Below are 22,318 nucleotides of genomic sequence, written 5' to 3'. Positions count from 1 at the left end.
GCTGTGCTGTCACCTTAATCCTCGGCCATTCGGCCTTGAAAAATCATGCAAAGGAAGTCAACAATTGATTTACAATATTTCTATTATTCGACAATAAGTAGTATTCGAAGCATTATTTCATTTTCTTTGTTAACAGTGAAACAGAAGATAAGCATTCGCACAGCTCGGGTTTCAAAAAAGATTAAAAGTAAGGAGAACTTCGAACAGCGAGTACATTGTCTAATTATACAAAAAAAGAAAATAATCGCCATTTTTCAGATCCGCATAGAAATGAATGAGACACCGCCGATTCTAAGCGTCGGTTGATGGAGGGATGATGGAACTTTCTGCTCAAAGATTCGCCCTGATGACAGATATTTTCTATAAGTCAAGTCAAACACCATGTAAACTGTAATTTTTTCCGTTTCAGGACAATGACGCCTCGAGATCGAATGCAACCGTGGAGTCACTCGAAGATTCTCGTTTATGACACGTCAATCACGTAGACCATATCATCTGATCAACTATGTTGCCTACAGAGAACGACTTATGAAACATCATGTCTTACAAAGAGGCATTGTTATCGCACGATAAATTTAATAATATTTTAGTAAATCTATTTTATTAAGATTACATTTTTAGTGTAATCTTTTATTGTTTGTTCGCTATACGTTTCTAGGCCTGTGCTCTACTGTGGCATCCTTATCTAAGTATATAATCGAGATGGGTTGAAAATAATGATGATGATAATGATAATAAGCGCAGAGCACAAACAGTTAGGAGTTAAAAGTTGAAATTTGGTATATTGTTAAGGTACGCATGAGAATGCACACTAAGAAGGGATTTTTTTGAAATCCCCCCCGCGAAAACAGAGAGAAAATTAAGGATTACTCGGTTCTATTTTAGAAGCTGTGTTTTTTGCATTTTTGCGGGAAATCGAGCATAGTTTTAGACCCACTGTTAATAGGATGCGCTATCAATAGAATAGAATAGAATATCAATGTATATAGAAAAGCGCTATCAATAAATCTATTAACAGTGCCTAAATCTATTAAGTAGGCAATTAATAAATCTGCATTTCATGTTCTATTTTTGATGGTACAGAATATGTCGACTCAATGTGAATACCATAAGAAATAGGCTATAATTATGTGCTATATGTAGTATTATAATTAATAAATTAGTTCAAAAAAATAATAAAGTTTGCTTTTTATACGGGTTAAATTTCTGTAGCTGTTTAAATGCATCAGAGGCTAACCTATGGTTTTCCCAATTCTAATGTCACGGATATGCAATACAGTAAATAAAACGTAGAATAATGCAAAGACACGTATTTATTAAACAGATACATTATATACAGAAACAGAACGTCACATACAAAATTTGCATACACAATATAACACAGTTTTAAATAAAGAAACTTTGAAAATAATTTTATTTTCTATTTAATTTATGCGCATCTTTATCTGTAATTTCAAATTATCTTATTACATTTTTCCAAAAATCAAACATACTTTTTTTCTTTTTTTAAACATGATATTAAAAATTACATTTTTGTAAATTTTTTCTACGGTTTTGTAAATTAAAAAAACTACATAGAAACAGTAATACTAACTACCAAACAAATGAATAGACAGTTTCTTCCTGCCGCAAAGCGACTCGACTGCCAGCTATCGGCTACCTAATACATTAATTTTATTTTAAAATGCAACCGAAAGACCAATTAATACAATGCAAAATCGTATGGAAACAATGGAGTAATTCCGTTATAAAGTGATAATAATAACGTAAAATTCGTAAAATTTCGTAATAAAAATTCGTATAAGTGACTTAATTTTGTTTTAAAGAGACAAAATAGTTATACAATTTTATATTTAGAAAATTATATTAGAAAATTATTAAAGTCTTAAAAGTTAGTTTTCAAATTCATTAAAACTTTATAATCTCAATAATTTAAAGAATAACATCAAATTTATGTAAAAATTTACACTATCTCAAGTCATATAATAGTAGTATTTCACGTTAATTAATCATTTAACTTCCCATATAGCTAAAGTAATATGTACCAGGTATTTAAGTTAACTCAAATTCTTGGCACGAAACGTTACCGAATAGACATAAGAGACATTTAAAGCCCAGGAAACACTTCAAAATTACTTCTTATGTGTCATTCTTCATAAACCTGCTGTGACAAGAGAACTTATCTTAATGAATTTGAAAATGACTCTGATCTTATTGAAAATATAGATATATTTACTCGTAAATAACGTGTTTTTCCATTAAACATCTAATAACCAATAATTCACAAACTAAACTAATTAACCAAAACAAATAGAATTTGGAATTATTATTCTTTGCGGCGTTATTATTCGAAAAATTTTCAAAAATTTAAAAAGTATTTATTCTTATTCTTATAGATAACTCGTCTGTCTGCTCGTAGAGTGCTCTGCTTGCTCTTTCCTCTTCGACTGGTCAGATTAGAGCAATTGTTCGGATCACTCACCTGCTGTAATTAGTTGATTGCTCTCTTTTAGACTGATAACGTCATTAATCTACTCCCTCTACGTGGTAGAGCACCCACCATTCATATCAATAATTATTTAAGTTCGAAATACAGCTTAATAATTTGTATATAATCACTCAATGCACATATTATTACATAAATGTTAAAACCATTTACTGTTGATTACTCTTTGAAGAGGCGAACCCGTAAGGAGGGTACAAGCGTGGCTCGAAGAAGGGAAAAGAAACCCAACCTTATCTTGGGGTGATGATAAATTACGGTCTGGACTGATTTGAACCGGGATCTCTCGTCAGGTAGACAAACACCATATTTTGCATCAATCTAGCCTACATTTATGGATCACACGGTGGTGTTTATGGACTAAATTATCAAATCCAAACAAAGGAAAAGAAAAATCTGTTGTCGTTCCATCAAAATCACTAATAATTGATTATATATAAATAATATATTTTATTTTAAATTTAATAAGTATTTTTAGTTTTTGTAATTATCACAGATAGGTACTGTATAACCATGTATAATTTTTTTTAATTATATAAAGCGTACCTAAAAAATACTTTAATACAAAATTTAAAAGAAAAAAAAAATTATGATCCAATTTATTCAAAATAAAATCATTTATTAATGAATTTATCTTTTTTATTAAGCCAGTCATATTTTGTAAATGAAAATATTGATTAAATGTTGTAAAGGAAAAACGAAAGTAAACCTTTAATTTTATAGAAAAAAATCTAATGATTTTGTATTCAATTTTAATGTTTTATACACATCAAAATAAGAAAAAATAAAATAGTAAAATAATTAGTTAAATCAAGTTTTAAAGAGTATTTATTTATTTATTTATTTTATTTTAAATCCTCGTGGAGATGCTCATTAATGAATCCAATTAGTGAATAATTTGTATTCGTAGAATTCAGAGTATTCATTAATGAGTAAAATCATTATCCTCATTTTAAAAAATACTTTTTAAAATTTTTCATTAATTAATAAAGAAAAAGTAATTGTATTTATATATCAATTATGATATTAAATTGTATTTTAAATAAATTGTTTTTTTATTATTATTTTTTTAAAATAAAATTTCTGTATTTTCATCCTTAAAATAAATCTATTTATAAGTAAAACATCTAATTTTTTAATTATTTTAATTATTATGAACAGGGTGTCTAGGGTCCTATTTTAAGGGTCCTTTCTTTTGTATTCAATAATATTATTTTGTATTCAAAATATTAAGAAATGACAAAAATACCTTTAACAAATATAAAATTCCGTACAAATTTAACGAAATTAATTATTCTGTATGATTAACAACAATGTGGATAATTCATGCAAAGAATTTAAAATATTTAAACAATTATAATTAATATTTTTTACGGATTCATTTTTAATTTTTATAATATATTTTTTTTTAATACAAATATAAATAAAATTGATTTTTGTTATAAAATTCTCTATTTACATAAGTAATTAAAAGAAATTATTAATTTAAATAAATATTTTAAAAATTTAATCAACAACAGATGGCACTACATGCGCATTTAGAAAGATTTTCATTTTTTTTATTCTCCGAATTAATTAATTTAATTAATTAATAAAGCATATTTTAATTTTGTAAAATTTATTTTTAAAAAACTTTTAATAATAATTAAAAAATTTAACTGTTTTTTTTCTCTAAAATTAATTTTATTTGTAATAAATATTAAAAACCGAAATATTTAATAAAATTAAACATTGTAACTCATTTAAAGTTTTTTCCTTTTTTAAAAAATGCAAAATTGCTTGGATTTTTTTTTTTATTTTAAATTTTCTAACTGGAAATTCTCTGAGACATTTATTAATGTACGGTACATGATACATTTACATGATTAATTATTTGTCAGTTGAATACATTTTGGTATGCTTCAATACACTTTAAGCAATAAAATGTAAAAATTCTTTTATAATTTTTTTATAAACGATCTAAAATTGTATTTTAATAAAAAGGGGAAAAAACATTATTTACTTTACGTTTTAAATTTTCCAATTTCTATTTTTAAAATTTATTTAATACAACTTCAAAAAGAAAATAATAATAATAATAATTTTACAACTTTTCCGCTGTACTTTTTTTATTATTTTTATTATTATATTATAAAATGAAATTAAAGCTTTATGTCAATTATCCAAAATTAAGTATAGATTAGAAAGACTCGGATCATTAATAGTCAGCAGGAAGCTGCTTGTTCTTCTTTTTATGATTATATTTTGGATTAAGATGTAACAGTAGGAAGCAATAGGAGGTCCAAGAAGAGAAATGACGTATAGTTGCCATTAAAACTAGGCAACACCCACATAATAAATAGAGAAATGAGTTCTTCTACTTTAGGAAAATCAAAGAAGACGAAAAAAGGGGTAGTAATAAAATATTTACAGACTTATTTTGTAAAAAAAAAAAAATTATATACTTAAAGAGGTGGGAAAACTTAACAAGTATTCTTCTTTATTTGCTTGCTGATTCAACTACAATAGACTGCTTCTTGGCTCCTCCTGACTCTTCAAAACGTTTTATGTGCTGCATTTACTCCCCTTTCTTGAAGACAAGCAAAGGGCGGATCTCGTGTTTGGATTTTTCCGACCTTATGTAATGGGAATTGTCAAATACCAGACGTAGTTTGTTGATTGATGCTACCTACTCTTAAAAGTTTGTCTATCGTTTTAAAGCACTTCTTTACTTTTTTCCCCTCCTTCTCCTCCTTCTTCTTCCTTCTCTTTTATAGAAAAAGAAAACTAAATCCATGTTTAAGGCTATTCTATTCCCTGATTTGTTCGAGTTCCCACATCATATAAGAAAAATAAAAAATGTAAATGAAGTACGGCCTACGTTTTCACTTATTATCTAATGCTATAAGAACAAAATTTAAATAATTTTTTAAAGAAATAATAGGAGTTTAATTAATGATTCAATAATTAAATTAATTAATTAAAGATTTTTGAAGCAGGAAGAGTTTTATTGGGATTGAAAAAATAATGTTTTTAGGGAAATAATTCCTTCGAAAGTTATGAATTTTGTTCTCGACAGATGGCGCTCTTTAACATTCTTTTTTTGTGTATATACGTTGGTGTTAAATTATAAAATTGGGTTGATTACGTAATTAAACGTAAAGATTTTAATGTTAAAAATGACCAATTACAGCATTTTATAATTATAAATGGTTCTATTGCAATATAAGCTTTATTAATTTAATTATTATTAGCTGAAAAGGGTTAAGATATTGTAAAATTCAATTGTTTTCGAGGTTTAATCTAGTGTTTTACTTAAAAGTTTCCTATAATACGTTATAAATCTATAAAATTAAGATTCGTGACCTTCAAGATCTCACGACTCCCTTGTTGAAAATTATTTACCTTAATATAATAATAGCATTACAATTCTAAATCAGAACAAAATAATAATTCTTTTTCTCTTTTCTTGTGGCATTCTTTCTTAAATTTTACATTTTGTTCATTTAATTAATGCTGCTTTTTAATTCTACAATAACATTTAAAGAATGCAATTTTACTGAAAATTAAATTCTTCTTTATAAAATTAATTAATAAATATTATATTATATAATACAAAAATTAATAAATAAACACTATAAAAGCCTCTTCTAAATTGATTTTAAGCAATTAAACATTAAAATGTATCATTGAAAGTCTGAGTTTTATTTTAAAATTCCTGTATTTTCTTCAAATTTTTAAAATAAAATTCACTTCAAATAAGAAAAAAAATACTTAATTAAATAAATAAACCAATAATTAGCATAATTTAGGCTATAAAAGATTACAAATAATAATAATAATAATAATAATAATAATAATAATAATAATAATAATATTTCAAAACATTAATGGAGAAAATGTAATTAAAAATACTATTAATTAATTTTAAAATATAAAATCTTTATTTTATCTTTTTACTAAAAAATACAATTTATTCAATTTTTCTTTTTTTATAATTAATTAAATTTTTTTTTCCTTTTCTTTCACTTTTATTCAGGAAAAATCTCATGAAAGAATATTATAATGAGCAGTACGCCCACAACTGAATATTTAATTCGCTAACCAATGAAATTGAATGTAGGTGTGGTCTTAAGCTCCTCCTTGACAACCTCCATATCTAAAGTAAAATCAGATAGTAGGAGACTGTGTTTTTGTTTTGAAGGTACTTCCACATATTCTCAAAGTACAATAACCTAGAGAAAGTTATAAAATGAAACAAGAATATGAAAGAATTTTTAAAAAATAGGTTATATTAAGTTGAGTTACGCATCGTTGCTAAGTGTTCGACACAACCATTACGTCACCGGCTTTTCCGTGACGTCAGCTTCCCAGAATTCCGTTCGCGAGGGGTAAGGATTTATTTTTTAAAAATTATATTTATATACATTTAAATATATATGTATTTTTTTTTTTTTTTTTTAGTTATTTAATAATAAACATGTTTATAAATTAATTAATTTGAAAATTTTATGGTTTTAACATAATTTTATATTTGTGTGTTTGAAATAGGCCTATATCTATTATTTATCTTTAATTATTTTTAATGTTTAAATCTAGTTAATGGTTCTGGTATACTCGAGAAAATCTTTAGTAAAGTTAAAATTTTAATGGGAAATTATTAAAATTTTAAAGACAAATTAATCTTAAATGTTATAAAAGTGCATTTATAAAGTTTTTATACTGAAAAGTTTTAAAATTTTATTATATGAAAGGTATTTTTTGATTAAAAGAATTGCTTCATTATTGCATTCGCGTGCTTTATACTGTTTACTTTCTGGTTATAAAAGATTTAAAATCGCAAAATTAAATAAAAATTCCGAAAGATATTATTTTAAAACGTTATTTTTTATGTAAAAATATAATAAGTTTTCGGATATATATGATCTAGAATTATTATAAATCGTTAAAACATTTTAGTTTTCGCTTTGTACACCTGTAGAGCCGGAGATATACAGGATGCGACTTATATCCTCACACTATCAGGCATAGTCTAAGGCCTCACATTTTAAACGTGTTATTTGATATACCAGGAAGTACTTCTTCTAAGATGAAATTTAGAATCAAAATATCATTAAATTCTGTTCTGTAGGCCGCACTAAAAACTGCTTAGATGTGAACTCTAAATGAATGATAATCATCTGTTCAATTCCTATTTATAAATTTACGAGTGAATTTTATATTATTTAATATTTAAAATTTTGTACGTAGACCTTGTATTAAACTAATTTCGTTGCTGAAAAACGTATCACCCATCTACCAAGTGAGTGAGTAAAGATGAATGATTCCATTCTGAAATTACGCACGAATTTTTGTAGGCCTACACGAATTGTGTCTTTTTCTTTTGTAAAGACTGGCGTTAAAAAATGCGAAAATCTTTCTCGAAAATTAAAATATAATAATAAAGATTTATACAAAATTAAATCTATTTTATCCTATTCTTTACACGGATAGGAGCTTAAATTTTAGAACTTGCGATGTTGATCCTACAGATTCTTCTTCGCTTCGAAAAGAGAAAGTTCTTAAAATACGTATAAAACAATGCAAAAGTCAGTCTTTTAAAGCACTTTTACATTTGCGCTTAAATTAAAGAAAAACTGTAAGAACAGTTAAATGTAATTGTAAATTTATGTAATAAGTCTTCAATAAATTAAACAAATAATTTTTAACTTTATTACAAAATTCTTTAAATTTTATGTAGTTCTAGGCCTATGTATATCTAGGAACTGAACTTATGTCCTTTTATACATCTGAATACCATGTTAATCATTAAAACTAAAAGATTATTTTTATCATAACTTCATATTAATCTGTATTGTACAACATTAGGTATGCTATTAAAGAGTGAAAGTTACCATTCGTAACCAACCGCTCTTTCTGTCTAAATCTTGAACTTAAATGTATAATTTATATTTTGAATGAAAATTCCTTCATTAATCAATTTGAAAATAAAGAAGTTCTATTTTGAAATTATAACATTTATAAAGCCGATCATTCTATACAACGCCTAAAAGTGAAGTTTACATAGATATTAATAACGAAGAATTAGGCAGAAAGTAACAATTAAATTTATTTAATTTGTATATTAACACAAATTATTAAAAATTTAAACAATAAAATACATAATTTATATACCATTAAATACAAAATAGAAATAGAAACTACAGTCGAACGTAATACTACTTTTTATTAATAATTAGCAAGTAGTTTTTGGATTTAATATATTAAATACAATAAAAATGCAACATAAAATATAAAAAATAAAGATCAAGAATCAAAATTTTATTAATTATCCTTTGTTCATTATTAAAACATTCTTTATTACTACATTTACACGCTCTTAACGACGATGTAATCTTCAACTCTACTAATTATAGGTTCAATAAAGACAATGTTAATGTATTTTATAATAAAGAATAAACTTAATTCCTAATTGTTATTATTCATTTTTACTATTTTTGAATATCTAGTAAGAACTTTAATTACAAATCATTGATTAAAACACGAAAATTCAGCTTACAGTAACTAATTAAAGCGTACGACTTTAACTGTTCGTATTTACTAGTTCTTGCGCTTTAATTAATTATTAATAACAAAATTTTTGTGTTTTAATCAATTATTTCTAATTAAAATTCTTACTAAATGTTCAAGAACAGTAAAAATAAATGGAAACAATTAAGAAAATTAAGTTTATTCTTTGTAAAATACATGAACATTGTCTTTATTCAACCTAAAATTAGAAGATCAACACTATACAAAACTATAATTTTCGTTAAAATCTTAAAAATAATAATAATAAATAACATTAAATTAATTGCTTAAAATGAAAAAAATTCACATATTAGTAACTAATTAAAGCGTACGAATTTAACTATTAGTAACTTCGTGGTTTTAATCTCTTATTAGTTACCGAATTGTTTAGTTTCAATCAATTATTTTTAATTAAAATCTTCAGTAGATGTATAAAAATAATAATAATAAATGATTTATACTTTATAAAACACATTAATATTGTTTTTATTGGGCTTGTACGTGTAGTAGATTAAGATTGTACAGGGTCATTAAAACCCTTAAAAATTAATAGTAAGTGTCATTAAAGTAGACCTATTTCATTTGTTATATTTAAAGTTTTTAAGAGGTTAATGTATAGATATAAAGATTTATTTTTTTAAATATAAACAATTTACTCTTCGAAAATAAGAAATGCTTAAAAGGAATAGACATATATATTATTTACAAATGGCATGTATGTTGTTTGCTTAAATTGAATTAAGTATATTCAGATTTTTCATGCAAGTTTTTATAACTAAATCATGGAATAAATTTGAAATATTTGCATATTTTAAATAAAAAAATAAAATGTCAATTTTTGAATTTATCATAAAGAAACTTCGATGTTTTTTTCGTATTTTTTGTATTTTTCTTCCTTTGTTTCCTGTCGATGGGATCATGAAATTTTAATATTTATACAATTTTATAAAGAAAATATATTTAAAATATTAATTAAACATTTTTAAAATTCCAAAAAAAATATTTTTTAAAGATTTTTTTAGTTATAAAAATTGTTAAATTTGTGATAAAGATAGAGATATTTTTTCAATTTTTTTTAAAGAAAAAGTAAAAAGAATTCATAAAATATTCATTCGTTTCATAAATAATTAAATAAATGTTGAAGTTCAGTAGTATTAGATATAAAAGAAGATGAGGAAAAGCAACTTTTTATGAACAATCGTTTACTGTTTTGAGAAGCAAATGCGCTCCTTTCGGTACAATTGTGTAAGTTGTACAATGTCTGAACCAGATTTTCTCGATAAATACTTCTTTGCTATTGTCCAAACGATACCCAGATGTTAAGCCATTGGAATCTAGATGTATCGTCAAACACATGGCCATTTTTGGTCTTCTATTCGCTTTCTTTTACACGAATTACAAAAGTATGTCTCCAACAGACCATCTCCTGCAGTGGAAAGAATATTATTACTTATCAATCTCATTTCCTTTACTCATACAAAATACTTACACGCACAATTTTTTTTTTAAATCTCTAATATGCTTTAAATAGTTGTAAGCTTTAAAATTGATTTTTTAAATCAAAAATTAGACATCCAATGATATTTTATTCTAAAAATGGGAGATTTAACTAGATTTATGGATTTGTATTCTCGTATTTTCAATAGATTCCGTGTTTAGTGCTCTAAACTATAGCATATATGAGCACTTGAATATAAGCTAAACATAAAAAATTAGATTTTAATAAATTATATTGTAATTTAAATATATTATTCAGTTCAAATTATATATCCAAAACACTATCTCGTATAGAGAAAGAGGGAAAAATATCATTACGTATCAAGCTGCTTTACCTCATTCTTATAAAATACTTGAACATATAAATTGTTTCCTTAAAAAATCTTTAATATATACTTTAAAATAGCTAAAAAAATAAAAATTATACATTTAAAAATGTTATTTTATTCTATAAACAGGATATATTATTACATTTACGCTCATATTTTCAATAGATAGCATGTTTAGTATCTTAAATTACGGTGTTTTCTGCTTAAACATGTACACTTAACACAATTAAAATTTGAAAAAAAATAATTGAAAAGTAATTATTAACATAATTTAAATATATTTAACAACTCTAAAAACATTAGAAATGAGGAATATTAAGCCATCAGCGTGTTAATATATTGCGATGTAATTATGTTCATTACGGCGATAACAGTTTATAAATATCAAAAAGGGGACATTTTTATTATAAAGAAGAGGCTAGAGATGTGTTTTTTTAAAATTTTTTTAAGGATGTGAGATTGGATATTGTCATTTCTTCACGATAAATGGGACCAATTTATCAGGAGTATCATCTTCCTTCGTAAAGCTACTTCTTTTTTTTAAGAAAGTTGATGGTATATAATACCATTTTAGTATCTCGGTATTAAGATAAACGATCCAATGCTAAATAACACAAAATTTCCATATATAATATCTCTGTTAAAACGTAGATAAATTCTTCTTTATCCACCCCTCGCCTTAAGTTTCATTAATTCTACTTCACAATTCTTGGTTGAAAAAGTTTTTTCCGCCCTTAAATTTCTTTAAAAATATTTAAAATTTTGTAAATAAATTGAATAAATTCTTAATTAAACTTTTTAAAAACTAAAATTTGAAAATTTGTCCAATGATTTTCGTTCTTCAAGAATTACGTGTGATCTTAATCACTGATTGGTTATTAAAATATTTGAATTTTGTTCGTAGGCTTTATTGGCTTAAATAGTGCTGACGTAATTTAAATATTTTTAAAAACCTTTTAACGAGTTTTTTCGATTCTGTGAGCAAATATAAAATATATTTAGTAAAACAGGAAGCAATTTGATCTCCAGAAGTAAAATTTATCAAAATATTAATTAAATTAACGCTAATCATTTTTAAAAACTTCAATTTATCAAGAAAAACATTCGAAAAAATCGACCAATAACGTTCGATTATTTGATATCACGACTTTAATTGGTTATTTAAATATTTAAATATATTCTATAACAGTTTAAAATTTTAAAAACGTAACGACGAATTTCATTCGATTAAATATAATTAAAATAACGTTTATTTTAAAATTAATTTTAAAAAATTATAAAGGAAACATTTAGAAAAAGTTAATTAATCTTTATAATTTCGAGATAAAATGAAAAAACAAAAATAATTTGGCAAGTTTTAAAAAAGTAGAATATATAAAATTATAATATATAATGTATAGGCCTAATATATATTTACGAGTTTACATTAAAAATCTTTTTAAAACGTTTAAGTAAAATGAATCTTTGTGGAAATTAATTAATCTTGTGGAAAGATTGTTTAATCGAAATTTTAAAACTCTATCAGATGGCTTTAATGGTCCTCGAAAAATTGGACATCTCCAAGACTAAAGCATTATGACATTCAATCCATTGTTTCCAGCTGACGCAATCTCTCGAGAAAATTCTTTAATCAAAACTTCTATATTTTGGCTTCAATAACTAATTAGCTATTATTATAAAATATCCTTTATTACTGTTTAATAAATAAATTCATCGATAAGCTCTATAAATGCAATTTATTCATCAATATTCATACATAGCCTATAGACGTATAGGCTACTTGTAAAAGCTTTGAAGATGCTTAGAAAGATGAAAAGGTTTAAAGAAGATGTTTATTTATAAAACTTTGGAAATAAATTTTTAAAATTTTAATATTTTTATGTGTTAATTTATAAAAATTCTACCAAACTCATAGCTTAGTCTTAGAATTAAGAAGCTTCGATAAAGCTGGTTTATAAAGATCCAAAGAAAAGAGTTTTGAAGCTGAAGAAGTTCGAAAATATTAATTTATAAAATTTCTGAGAGATAAATTTAAAATTTCAAAGTTTTAAAGTGTTTAATTCGTTAAAAATCCGATGAAAAAGTCTTGGAAGTGTGAGAAGCTTCGATGATGCTCGTTTATGAAAATTCAATGGAAAAATGCCTCGGAACTAAAAAAGTTTCTAAAATATTAATTTATAGAATTCTGGAGATAAAAAATTTGAGATTTTCGAATCTAAAAAGTATTTAATTTATTACAAATCCTAAGAAAAATATCTTAAAACTGAGAAGCTTGGAAAATTCTTGTTTATTAAATACTAGGGATAAAAATTCTTAAAGTTGTTTTTATAGATTATATAAATTCTTATACGAATTTTTATAAATCTTTTTATAAATTTTAAATAAAAATAATCCTTATAAATGAATACCTTCGATGATGTTCAAACAAAGATGCTTTGAAACTGAATAAACTTGAAAAATATTGTATATAATTTTACATATAAAATTAATAAAACGTTTAATTAATTAAAAATTTAAATTAATTTTTTAGAATATTTTAGAATTGGAAAGTTTTGAAAGTGTTTATTTATAAATTCTAAAGATGTAAATATTTGAAAAGATTCATCACTTAAATATTTTTATCCATCAAAATCATCGAAGGAGATATTATTCCTTTGTAAAATTTTACACGTTTAAGGCGTAAATTTATAAAAATTCAAAGAGAAATTACTTGGAATTGAAAAGCTTCAAAAGTTGCTTGTTTACAGAATTTTAGAAATGGAATTCAGAATCTTTGAAGGTATTAGTTCATAAAAATTGAGAAAGCTCCGAAAATATTAATTTATGAAATTCTAAAGTTAAAAATAATCTTAAAATTTCCCATCTTTGAAGTACTAAATTTATTATTAAAAAAATCTACAGCGACTCTTGGAATTGAGAAGCTTCCAAGCTGCTTGTTTATAAAATTGCATACAAGAAAATCCTCGAAGGTATTTATTTAGAAAAATTCAAAAATAATAATAATAATAATAATTAGGAAGCTTCGATATTGGTTATTTATAAAATTCTAAAAAATATTCGAATATTTAAGCAATTAACTTTAAAAATCCAGCATAGATAGGCTATATAAAGAAAAGGAACTAGGAAACTTCCAAGCTAATGATTTACAAAACTCCAGAATTGAGAAGCTTCCAAATTGTCTTTATAAAATTTAAAAAGAAATACAATGGCCTTAGAACTAGGAAGAGTTCAGAGCTGTTTATTTATAAAATTCAAGAAAAAATACAAAAAAAAAAAAAAAATTAGAAAGACTCTTACTGTTCATTTATAGAAATCAAAACAAAAAAAAACCCACAGGATTTGTATGCTTTAAAAGGCTTTACAAAAATTTATAATGTTATAAAAGTCTAAAATCTAAGAAATTTGAGGTTTGAACTAATTCACTTTTTTAAAAATCAAGTAAAAAAGCTTAAAAATTGAAGATCTTTAAAGCTATATTTATACAAAAATCTAAAAATTTCTTCGAAATTGAGAATTTCTGAAATTGTTTCTTTATTAAAAAAAAAAAAAATTCGAAACTATTTATAAAAAATTTTCAGAAAGTTTAAAAATAAAATTAATTACTTTTCTTCAAAGAATATTTTTTAAAAGAAATATTTAAATTATTTTCTACAAAAGATTTTAATTTTTTATTCAACAAAGACAAAATTTTCATTGTTTTATTTACTTATTTTTACTTTAAAAATAAATAAATTGATAATTATATATTTAATATTTTTATATTTCTTATTTAGTAAATAATATAAGAATATGAATATAAATAATTATTCACTAATTGTTCTTTAAAATAAGTGAACTAAAATCTGATATTTTTATTATTATTTTTTTTAAGTATAGTTATATAAAAGTTTTCTTAGAAGTAATATATATATTAAATAATAATCAATAGTATATTAAGAAATAGTACACCTGTAGCATTCTCTTACATTATTTATAATGATGAAAAAACAATAATTTCTGAAGATTAAAGTAATGACTTTGAACAAAGAATTTCTTTAAAAAATCAAATAAAATGCTTTATTTTCATGAAAGTAGATTTCAAGTTATATATTTTTATAGGTGAGTAAATTTTTTATATATATTTAAATTAAAGGAATTTATAATATTTAAACATATAATTTAATTTAATTATAAAGATTTTAGTTCTTTATATGTTTAAATAAATCAAAAATAAAGTAATATATTTTGCTAATAATTTATATAAGTCGAATTTTTAATATTATTTTTTTTTGTTATTTTATAGTTTTAAATATTATTAAAATTTATTTTTATATTTTCCATTCCTTTTATAATAATTAACATAAATCTGATCTTGGATGCTGACGGAACTTTTATATAATCCCGAATTATTTACGCTTTTGTGCGTTTTGTAATTTAAAATATAATTATTTTTCTTGAATTTTCTTATTTTTAGATATTTTATAAAAATAATTAAACTTTATTATAATTATTTTTGTGCTATTAAAAATATGAAAAATACGGTTTTATCCTAAAGCAGTTTCTCAGTGGTGTTCTCTCTGAGAATTTAATTTTTACTCTTTCATTTTAATATATAGAATTTTATAATCTATAAAATAAATTTTTAAGAATATTTTTATATAAAATGAGATAAAAATCTATAAAATCTTCTAAAATTTCTTGCTGATGAAGGTGATCGAATTAATGCACTTTTATAGAGATTCGCCAATTTGATTGCCGATTTAACCTCTATAAAATGGGGAAATAATCGTAAAAAAATTATATTAAAATTGGAAAATGTTTTTTGAATATTATAATAAAAATCTATTTAGTTATTTTAATATAAAATAAATAATTAAAGGATTAAGTATGTAGTATAATACACTGATTCTCCGACTCGATGCTCTCGTAATAAGCAATTATTTTTTTAATAAATTTTTATAGTTAATATAAAATTGCTATTTTTAAGTGTAGCTTATAATATCTAACTACATATATATATATATATATTAGAAGATATTATTTTTATAAAAATCTCTAAACTATTCAAAAATATTCAGCTTCGTTTTAACTTTATAACGTAGGAGTCGATGTCACATATTCCTTAACGATTTCAATTTTAAGAATAATTATGAATAATTTTAGAATGAAATACTAATAATATTTATTCGGTTATTTTAATATTTAAGTTGATAAAATAAATTATTACTGGATAAATATAAGGAATAATATACTGGTTCTCTGACTGGAAGAAAAATAAACATTTATTTTTCCTATAATTTTTTAAATTTAATATAAAAATATTATATTAAAACGTAGCTTATATTGTCTATAATATATATATTCGCATTAAAAATAGTTATTTTTATTACAGATTTTAAAAAATCCTAGATTATTTACCATTATTTCAACTCTAAACACAAGAGTCGACGTTACAAAGTTCTCAAAAATTTCAATATTTTTAAATAAAAATAAAAAAATTAGGGAAATTTAAATTCTTTTTTATCGTGTATTTTAACTTTAAACTCAAAAAAAGTTTTTTAATCTTAAAGAATTACTCGTATAAAACTTAACTATAAACTAAGGATTTGCATCCATAATTAACGTGTATAATACAATTTTTAATGATGCTTTCTAGCTTTTTTAGCTCGATAAATGATAAAAAATGTGTAAAACCGTCTTTTAAATATTTATTTATTTTATTTCTAAAGTAAACTTAACAATATATTACATGAAAGTGGATCATTTAATATGGAGTGACTGTTTAATGGATTATTCACAAAGAATTGATTTTACTTGGAATATTGATGATGACTTTCAATTCCGGTGACGTCATTGCTTATTTCTATTCCAATAAATTAAATATTTCTTGAAAATTTTTAAACATTTCTTTTATATCTTACGAAAGGTTACTTAACGAAATCACGTTCTGTACTTTCTCTATACATATGTTATATATATATATATAATTTACTATAGGCTACATAATTTCTCACCTTTATTTCTTCCAAGAATCCATTTAAATTTAATTTTTTCTTTTTTAATATGCAACTCGGAATATAATGCGCTAGCTCTAGACGTTCTGAAAATCTTCTCCTTAAATTTATTAAAGAATATTATAAAACTCCCAGGAATTCTACAAAAAAAAAAAAAAATACAATTAAATAAAGATCTAGGTGTGAATTTTTAAATAAAAACTACTAAAAATGTTTAATATTTTAATATTAAATGATTTAAAAACATTAATTATTATCTTGAAGTAAGCATCGTCTTGATTCAAGCATCTGCTTGGAACGATTTTAACTAAATTTAAAATAAATATAATTTTTAAGGATTTTTTAAAGATGAATTTTTAATTTAGCTATAAAAAGCATATTTTTAGATGTAATATAGATAAATATTATTCTTCGTTTAGTAGCCTACTACTACAGTACAGTAGTAACAATTATCTTCATCTATATAAACATTTTCGATTTTAAATTTATATATCTGGCTATTAAAATGTCCTCAAGCACCTTCGAGGAAGTATCTTCATGGATTATTAATCAATTTTAATCCTTAATTTGATCCAGAATAGATATATGTACAAAAATATTCTAGACAAAACGAGTAATTATTTTATTATTTTGACATCGTCATATTGCCGGGCTGCAGTTTTTTAATTACATTTTTAATACATTTAATTTAAAATATTCGCTCTCCACCTCAAATTAGTAGTGTGTTCCCCTGTACATTAAACTTTTCCTTTAACAATAGAGTCGTACCGGTCATCTATCTAACGCTTTTCAGGGGAAAATTTTTGAATTGAAATAACGTGACTTCCGATTTGTATCGAAGTTCTTATACAGTTAATCTGGGCCTCATATCTGTATGCTTTCCATGTTTATCTCGATTTTTATTTCACTAACTCCTTTCTCGAGATTAAGGAAGAACAGACAGACCGGAAGATTGCGGAGGAATCCTCCTCAAGGAATCTTCCTTGAAGGATTGCGGAGGAGGAATCTTCCTCCGCAATCCTTGAGGAGAAAGATTGCGTAATTCTCAAGGATGGAGGAAAATTGAGGAGCAATCTTCCTCCATCCTTGAGGCAAAAATAAAAAATTTAACTTGATTAATTGTTCCATGAGGACAATTGCTCTAAGATGATAATTGCTAAATGAAAATGAATTTTTAATTTTATCAAGAAAAAGTATATTTTTACACGTTTTATATTAAATATATTTATTTATTTATTTAATATTTAGATATAATTGGAATGATTATATTCATCTGTATTACATATTTTCTAGATTAAATTTATATATTTATCTATATGAAAATTGTGAGAATTGCTATAGAATTTTAACATCATTCGATCTTCCAGGTAAGTTTTCTGATTTTAATCTTTTTTTATAAGTTGTAAAACATTTATTTAAAAAAAATATGATATAAATTTTATATTCTTATATGTTTTTTTATATTTTATAACCATCAAATTAATCATTTATTAAATTCCCTACCAGTGTAGTGTTACGGTTAATTATATATTCTGTTTTAGAAAATGCTTCAAATTTATATATTTTAATCAGAATTTTAATTACATTTTATAAAATATTGGATTTAGATACAATTTCTATCGTAATTTTATAAAATTTATGAATACTTCAAGAGTTATCTGATATCTTATCACGTATAGCTTACTTCTATAACATATTTTGAATTTAAATATAGGAAAATTAGGTTTATTAAACACGTTTAATCTTTAAAAATAGTCTAGAATTGAAGTTTCATTCAAATATTTTTCTAAAAGTTTAATATTTAGCTGTTTAAATGATAATAAAATATATTTATTTATCATTCAAAATGCATTTCTATTTGCTTATATCTAAATACACGCATTTATCACTAGCATTTTTATCATAAAATATGCGTTAAATTCGTTTATATTTTTATAAATCTTAACTTAAATTTTAATTAATTTCTATAAAATATTAAATTAAGTAATAATTTCTAGAATAATTTTTAATTTATCTGGTTTTTATCACACAGACTTCTGTAATTCCTTTCGAGTTTAGACATAGGAAAATCGTGTCTATAAATAATTTTAATTTTTAAAAATTAAAGTTTTATTCTTACATTTAGCAAAATATTTAACTGATGATGAAATATATTCACTGGTACTTTTCATTTATAATATATTTCCAACTGACAAAACCTATATTGAATAGTTAGATATTCTAAATGGTGAATAATGGCATTTTTTCTCCTTAAGCAAGTTATAAAAAAGGAAAAAAGACATTGTAAATTTCCAAAAAATACAAAAAAAATCATTTTGAATTCGCCAAAAAGTATAAAATATGCTTTTAAAAGTGCATTTTATCTAAGATATTCACAATAAAGTAAAGAAAAGAATCAGAGTTAATAAGTGAAAAAAGGAAGAAAAATACTTTCCTTTATTACATAATTCAAGCAGGCGTGATTTACAGAATACATTTATATATATATATATATCAATTCAGCAATTTCTCTATCAATACGAGCTTCACATCTTTGTCAGTTGTCTAAAAGTTTCGGTATGATCAGACAAAGAAAATATATATATATATATATATATATATATTGGTAGAGGAGGATGCGAAAGGAAGTCGATGAAAGGAAGGTCCCTGGGGTAGAAAAAGGCACAGTAGATCATTCTTCTTCATCGGAAGAGAAAGGTGTATAGGGGGATGGAGAAATATCTGTAGCGCTCGAGAAAGAACCCTCGGGACCATGTCACTGAAATACATGTGCACAAGTGAGATATTTCGGGTTTTTTTTTTTAGTACAAATGGATTTTTTCAATCATTTCAACATTCTCGATTTAAAGGTTAGAAAATCAAATTTTCTCAAAATAAAAATGTTAGAAACATTTATCTAATGGTTTCGTATCGATGCTATACTAGTATATACATTCGACGTCTCTCTGATGTAACTACAGGGGTAAAAGTGTAGAAAAATATTTACTTTCCTTATATTTCACTTTGAAAATGTGGAATAAATGATAACAATTCATAAATATAAGCTTAATAAAAATGTAATTTTTATCTTTTATTTAATTAAAAAATTGTATATTGATAAGATGGATGTGAAACAAAGGAAGAGCAGTACGGATCGATGTGTCAGACTATGGAAGATAGGCAACATCTTACGTAATCTAAACATTAAAAATGAAAGATATGATAATATTTTATACATAGAGTATGAAAAGCTCGAAGTTAATGAGTAAAGATTGATAAAAGATGCAGGAAAGATGCTGTGAATACAACACGTCGAAGTTGCAGTTAGATAGTCGAAGATAGGAAAATTTTGGTAATTTTTAGTTTTATAATTAAAGTATATGATAATAATTTATTAATAGGACTTACAGAAACGTTATTTCAATATTTTAATTTAATAAATAGCTCGATATGAACGAATGAAAACGGATATAGGATGGAGGAGGATGCTATGGATAGAGCGTATTAGGATCGAAGATAATGGAAACTGTTCAAATTATTTCTATAAGTTTTGTTCTTAAATATGAAAAATTATAATTAAATATACATAAATTAGCATAATTATAATATTTCTTTAATAAAATGTGTCTATTTTAAGTAATGGAGATGAATGGAACACACAAAAGTCCGAAGTTGTAATTAGTAGAACATAAATGATTTTCAAAATTTTCAAATTTAAAGTAGAAAGGAAGATAGAAAAAAATTATAAATAAAACAATATAAGATATAATTCTAATTATTTTTTTCAATAATAAAAAATTCTATATTAACGAGTCAAGACAGATACAAGCTGAATGAAGGATGCTGTGTGTGCATCGCGAGAATCGAAGTTTCCAATTAGATAATTGACGATAGATAAAACATTTTTGTAATTTCGGTCATAAAAACTGAAAGAAATTATAATAATTTGCATATATAAATGCTTAAAAATGAAATTTTAAGAGAAAAAACTCGATATTAATGAGTAAAGATGGACAGAGAAGAAGAAGAAGTGCATTGGATGGAACACATGAGGGACGAAGTCCCAATTAGATAGTGGAAGATAGACAAAAGTCTTTTCTTAATTCCTTTACTGTGACATTCTGAAAGACTCGAAAGGAAAGCTGTTGGAAGAAGTAAAGAAATAGTTGAAGCTAAATGAACCGTAATGGAATTCTTAAGAGAAAGAAGGAGTCCACTGACTAATTTTTTGAAAGTTTTTTTTCCGGATGACGAGTCTTATATTACAGTTTTTCTCTAATCAAAGTCGTTTAATTATGTGCAAGCTCTTTTTTTTTCCTTTCTTTCTCCTCCTCCTCCTCTTCTTCTTCTTATCTTCATTTTTTGTAATGCTCCAAGACGGCTTTCTTTATCACTAGTTTTTTTATTGAAGCGAAGTTGTAAAGGAACTTACACGTGTTTATATTACTTTTATCAATAAATACTCACGCCTTTAATTTTAATTTCTTAATTAAATTAATTATTTACTTAAAATTTTAATTTTTATTCAAATAAATTCACTCGATCTCTTGTTGTAGACCCATTTTAAAATTCTAGATTCGTACGTATTGTTGTATGCATGAGAGATGGATCGTATATTCTCCATACATTTTTTTTTTTGTATATTTGTATAGAATACTTATTGTGAGAAGTGTTGGTAATATTTTTATTGAAGAAAAAAATATATATGTATGGATATAAATAAAGAAATATTGAAAGTTAGCAACGATGATAAAAGCAAGAAAAATATTGATAAATAGGATAAAAGTAAGCTAAGAAATCAAAATGTTGGAATGTAAAAGTAGAGAAATGGTTTAGGAAAGCAAAATATTGGTTTCTTTTTTAAATAAAAAACATCCAGGAAAGCAAAACATTGAGGTGGAAGTGAGAAATTTATTTGAGAAAAAACTGTTTAGATTTATGAAAAATTGCAAACAAAACATAGAGATTTGTATATAAAAGAATCGAATATTTTTTTATTTTTTTTTTATATCAATTCTGTTAAAGTTAAGCTTAATTTATATATTTTAACAATTTCTTTCGAGGATAAAACAAAGGAAGATGAGAATTTGAACACGATTACATTTTTAAATGCTGTGAAATCCCATAGAGAGCATCAAATATCCGAAGAAATATCTTAAAAAAATTTAACTAATCTGCATTATTTTAGATTCTTTTTATATTGAAACTTTGATTTAAAAAGGAAGGAAATCCTCAGGATGAAGTAATTAGTAAATTTGTTTAGATAAACTTGTATAATTTTCAGCTTCCATAATTCTCTATCGTTTGTACTAATTTCTGGGATTTATTTAATTGTTTTTTTTATCTTATTTCCTTTAACAATTAACTTGATTAAAGTCAAAGTAGATAAAACTTTACAGCTTATCCATTTATTTGAACAGAGATAACCACGAGTCAATCCTATAATTTTATTAAAGGATGCTCCCGGA

At 23.9% G+C, this 22,318-nt stretch overlaps 2 long non-coding RNA genes across 2 annotated transcripts in view; both read left to right on the top strand.

Moving 5' to 3' along the window:
- Positions 1 to 284: 284 nt before the first annotated feature.
- LOC136983464 (uncharacterized) overlaps positions 285 to 22,318 on the top strand; it is a 370,671-nt gene continuing 348,637 nt past the window's right edge. The window contains exon 1 of the long non-coding RNA XR_010882051.1: positions 285 to 371. This is a non-coding gene — a long non-coding RNA (uncharacterized lncRNA). The remainder of the gene's footprint in view (positions 372 to 22,318) is intronic.
- Positions 6,672 to 20,523, top strand: LOC136983387 (uncharacterized). Its single transcript, XR_010882042.1, has 4 exons — positions 6,672 to 6,873; positions 18,165 to 18,238; positions 19,973 to 20,202; positions 20,295 to 20,523. It is a non-coding gene; the product is annotated as an uncharacterized lncRNA (long non-coding RNA).

This window comes from Centruroides vittatus, unplaced genomic scaffold (assembly GCF_030686945.1).
Source record: "Centruroides vittatus isolate TY-2023 unplaced genomic scaffold, ASM3068694v2 contig_882, whole genome shotgun sequence".
In the NCBI taxonomy this organism is placed as follows: domain Eukaryota; kingdom Metazoa; phylum Arthropoda; class Arachnida; order Scorpiones; family Buthidae; genus Centruroides; species Centruroides vittatus.
This window is presented reverse-complemented; position numbering and strand designations above follow the sequence as displayed.